At 42.8% G+C, this 5101-nt stretch overlaps 1 long non-coding RNA gene across 1 annotated transcript; it reads left to right on the top strand.

The window, feature by feature from the left end:
- The first annotated feature begins 2374 nt into the window (after positions 1 to 2374).
- On the top strand, positions 2375 to 3736 carry LOC311088086. The gene is made up of 2 exons (XR_014607437.1): positions 2375 to 2719; positions 3394 to 3736. It is a non-coding gene; the product is annotated as an uncharacterized lncRNA (long non-coding RNA).
- The last annotated feature ends 1365 nt before the right edge of the window (positions 3737 to 5101 follow it).

A 5101-nucleotide genomic window follows, 5' to 3' on the forward strand; every position in this document is an offset into this window, starting at 1 on the left:
TTCACCCCACAGAGGTAGGAGAGTAGCATCTTCCTTTTGTTCACGACCAATATCTTCCCAGCTCACCGGCAAGTCATAGGGTACACTATTTGCATGAGATAGAGCTATAGTTCCAGGACTTTCTTCCTCCACTCCCCTTGATAACGTATCTGGAACCAGATTACATTGGCCTTTTCGATACTTTACAATAAACTCAAAGCTCTGCAGTCTGATCGCCCACCTTGTGAGACGGGAAGAAGGTTGTGGGTGATTAAAAACCCAGGTCAGGGCGGAATGGTCTGTCACTACCTCAAAACGCCGCCCCTCCAGGTACTCACGCCATTTCTCCACTGCCCACACAACTGCCATGCACTCTTTCTCTGCTGCAGAATAATGCTTTTCAGCCCCTTGCAACAGCCTTGAAGCGTATGCAACCACATTCTCCCCTTGCTCGGTCTCTTGAGTAAGCACCGCTCCAAGTCCTACATTGCTAGCATCAGTCTGCACTCGAAAGTCTCGACTAAAGTCAGGAGGTCGCAGTATTGGAGCAGTCTGAAGAGCTTCCCTAAGGGTTTCAAAGGCGTGCTGACATTCGGATGTCCATTCCCACCTAGCACCCTTTTTCTTCAGAGCGTGAAGAGGTGCAGCTTGCTCAGAAAAATGTGAAATAAAACGATGATACCATCCTGTTAGTCCTAGAAAGCGCTGGACCTCTTTCACTGATTTAGGGACAGGGAAGTTTTTTATGGCTTGAACCTTTGTAGGCTCTGTCCTCACTCCTCCTTCTGATATAACATGCCCAAGGAAAGTCAAGGACTTTTGCAGAAGATTACACTTCTTCAGATTTAGAGTCAGACCTGCAGTCTCCAGCTTAGCAAGCAATCGATGAAGATGCCCAAAATGTTCCTGAACACTGGAGGAATAGATCACAATATCGTCGATATAAACAAAACAAAACTTGCCAATGAGGTCCTGCAGAATAGAATTCATCAACCGTTGAAAAGTGGCTGCAGCATTTTTCAAACCGAAAGGTAGACGTAAAAATTCATATTGGGCATTTTTAGTCACAAAAGCAGTTTTAGCAATGCTGGCCTCATCCATTCCTACTTGCCAATAGCCACTTCTTAAATCCAATGTACTGAAAACGGTAGCCCCATACAGAGAAGTGAGAATATCATGTACCTGTGGCATAGGAAAGCCATCAAGGGGCGTCTTTGCGTTTAAAGCTCTATAATCCACGCAAAAGCGTATACTTCCATCCTTCTTCGGTACCAGTACTACCGGAGCAGCCCATGAAGAAGTAGAATGCCTGATAATCCCTTTCTCCAGCATTTTAGATATTTCATCATCCACAAACTTTTGCTTATGGACAGGTATTGGGTATGCTCTCTTCCTCACCGGCCCTTCATCTTTGATATTGATCTGATGAGTAATGATGGAAGTACACCCTAATGAATCTGTGCACACCGTGGGCCAATCGAACAACAATTGCTCCAACTGTTTTTTCTGACTTCTTGAAGCCTCCGCTATACCCACCAACTCCTTTACCATGGCTTGACTAGTATCAGACAGCGGTCTAGTTGGAAGTGCTACATGCAGTCTGGTACTTGAGGGCGATATAGCAGCAAGCTTCAAGTCCCCAGGGTTAGAAAAATAATGTAGCTCCTCATCTTCGGGAAACTTATATGATGTAGTGGAAAAATCCAACTTCACCCCAGAAAGAGTCAGAAATTCAAGTCCTATGACGAGAGGAAATGCCAAATCGTGATCTCGCATCACGAATGCTCTTAACGAATAAACTTTGTCGTACACTATACATTGTAGAGAAACTTTACCAAGTGCATGTTGAATATGGCCATTTGCCAGGGAAAATGTTTGACCCTTACTTGACTGTAAAACCTCCCCTTCATGCTTGATTTGACTCCAAAGAGACTCTTGGATCAAAGAATAAGTACTACCTGTATCAATAATTGCCTCCAAATGTTGGTTTCGAATGTTTAAAGGCAACACCAGAGTAGACATGGAGGACTTAGCATACACCGCAATATTATGGTTGTTCGAACTCCCTCGACCGGATTTTCCTCCTCCCCGCAAAGTTGCTTGTTCAGCTTGCCTCTGCCTCCAGTAAACTCTCTCCTCACTCAGGTCCCGTTCCACCAGTGTGCCCACACGAACTAGTTCCTCTATTGTGGATACAGTTCCTCTCAAAATACTGGCAATGCGTGTGTGGCAAGGCGGGCTAGATTCCGCCCTGTGATTTGTGTTGAGTGACGGGGGTGACAGCCTATCGGCAGCCACCCCTGGCTTGCTTAAGGCGGAGTTCAGGCCACCTGGGCATACGTCATCGTCACGGACGTTGTTGTGGGTGCGTGCGCAGTTCCGTGGGAGGTATGTACCTAGCTGTTTGGCTAATGTTGTTGCTAATGCATTCCCACGTTAATAGTGAATGTGTACATGTTTTAGCCAGGTTATTGTTCAAATCAATGCGACGTTGCTTTTGGGTGCAGGCTGTTCCTATCCGAGGTATGTTTATTCTGACAGACTAACGCTTGTTTTGATGTGATTTCCGGTAAACCCATGTTTCCATCATAGCGCGGCTAATGTGTTTGAGCAGATGCAACATCTCTGTACACTTGCGGGTTGCCTATTGTGAACGAGACTGCGTGTGAGTAACTGAATCTTCTGTGGGCCTAGCGATCTACCATTGGGTAGGTAAATCTAACCACTTGCATAACCTGAGGTGGGTGTTTTTTTAAATTCATTTATTAATTGTTTTCATTTCTTTTAGTGCATTAAACTACTTGTGAGCGGTTCATCACTGTGGACCGGGGGCAAAATGCTCCATTGACAACGCCGCTAAGACGGCACTGTTTTGTTCTGCTGCCATTTAATATCACTGTGACCATTGTGATTCATTATTTGTTTCCGTTAGTTTATATTGCATCTGCATATGGTGGTAAACGCTGGTGGTATTAGTGTGTGGCTAGTTTCCGAGCTGCCCGTCCATGCATGACGTAGCTACATGTGATGGTATAATTTAGCCCCACTTAATGTATATCACCACCAGCTGTTTGGTTATCCTTGAGCTCTTCGCCCTGTGCGTTCCTCAAAGACTGTGAAGGGAGCAACATTTTCTCTTTTTTTGTAATTTCTTGTTTTTGTAATCTTGGATTCGATTCTTTTGTGATTTAATGTTTAATTGTACTTTTTTTGTGGTTCATTTTACTCTTGTTCATAGCCTTTGGCGGTTGTAACGTGGCCATATTGTGAACCTTTTAGGTCGCCACCAGCCAGGTTAACTATTGTGCTCAGTAATTTGCAGAGTATTGATTTTGTTGAAGTTGGTTTATTATAATTTTATACGTTTGCAGCCAACTGTGAAAGTATATTATATTGTTTTTTTGTTTCTTTCAGGAGCTGAAGGCCCGCCCCGTGCAGGGAAGCTAGCTGTCTGTCCTCTTTTGGTGGTGGTTCCTTCACAGAGTGTTTTGCCGTTGGCACCTGTGTGTCTTTCACCTAGTGAGTGTGAGTGTTGTGTGGAGTGGAATTGGATGAGTGGTGTGATTTCAGGACACTCACTGTCCAGCTAGCTCCCTGCTGGCAAGCCTCAGCCCAAAAGTGTTTTTGTGTTCTTTATTGTTTTTTTCTTTATTTCTGGTCTGGTGCACACTTAACAGTGCAAAACTTTTGTCCACCTCAAAGTTTTTATATATTAAATTATTGTTGATAAAATAAAAAAAGTATTTTTGTATTCTGATCCACGTCTCTTGTCATCTGTGGTCACGAACCAGCGTGTCTTGTATAAATTTCTCCGTTTAGTGAAACGGGGTGGCGTAGTCTGCTCTCCATTTAGTTATACTTTTCCTCATAAGTGTAACTGTAATTTACCCGATCCATCACCTCGCCACACGTGGATAACAGTTCCTCAATATAGCTTGAAGAATCTCACGTTCTGTCATGGTTGGCTTTAATCTCAAGCACAAAGCTCTATACTGATAGACAAAAGATCGAATATTCTCATCCACTCCCTGTTTTCTTTCTCGGATCCTTCTTTGTGCCTCCAACTCATGATCTTCAGGTAAAAATGCCTTAAGAAAAATTGTCTTAAATTGTGTCCAGGTCTTAACACGGGCTTTCTCAGCTATCCACCAGGGCCCGTATCCCTAAAGATTCTGAGAATCCTCTCAGAGAGCTCCTAACTTAACCTAAAAATTCCTTGCCAGGAGTTTTAGCTTAGAAGTGATTCCAAAACATTTTCAGTGAACTCTGAGCAAGGAATGGATGGAAAATCCTATCTTAGTGAGGAGGTGTGGTTGACCCCGTTGCTAGGTATGAGTCATCATTTCAAAAGCCGTGATTGGTTGATCCTACAAGTTTGATGAAAATGAACTTTTGGTGATAATGAGCAAAGGATGTACCCTCAAATCAATAAACATAATTATACACTCTAATCTTATGCAGACTGTAATTGTAAATAATATTTCACATTCAAGAAAATATCTGGAAAATGAATAGTAAGCTGTAGGGGTTATAGCCTAACATTAGAATCTAAAATATGTGAAAACTTAAGCTCATTAACACCCTGTTCAAATAATGATTTGTGTCTTATTTGCTCATATTAATATCCTAGCTGGCATATTTTGTACTTTCACTCCCATATGGACCCCATTGAAAACAAGATGGCCTATCTCAAGGGGCTGTCCTTAATGAAGTAGAAATTGCAACGTTACAACTCAGTGTGGTCTTAACGAGGGTAACACGGCTCAGCTTTTATCAATGTCTGTGATTGCTGGCTGGTCTATTTATGAAGGCTTGTTAACAAATATCCTACAAACACAGAAAATGGAGAAAAAAGGACATCTCTCTTCTGCCTCCTCTGTTGGCCATTTTGTGCAGCTGCTTAGGGGAACTCCTAAGCCACTAAAAGTCCTCTTCCCTGCTCTTAGCAGATCTCGCCTTAGGAGCCCTTTTAAGCGCTAGGAATCTTGAGGAATAGCTTTTATATTAACTGGGATTTTCGTGTCACTTTTAGGGGAAATTCTAAGAAAACGTCATGACTCTGAGAATTTTCTTAGAATTTGGCCGCTAGGAGCCACTTTTTGCACAAAAATTCTTTAGGGAT

This window comes from Abramis brama (genome assembly GCF_963993115.1).
Source record: "Abramis brama genome assembly, chromosome: 8".
NCBI lineage: Eukaryota > Metazoa > Chordata > Actinopteri > Cypriniformes > Leuciscidae > Abramis > Abramis brama.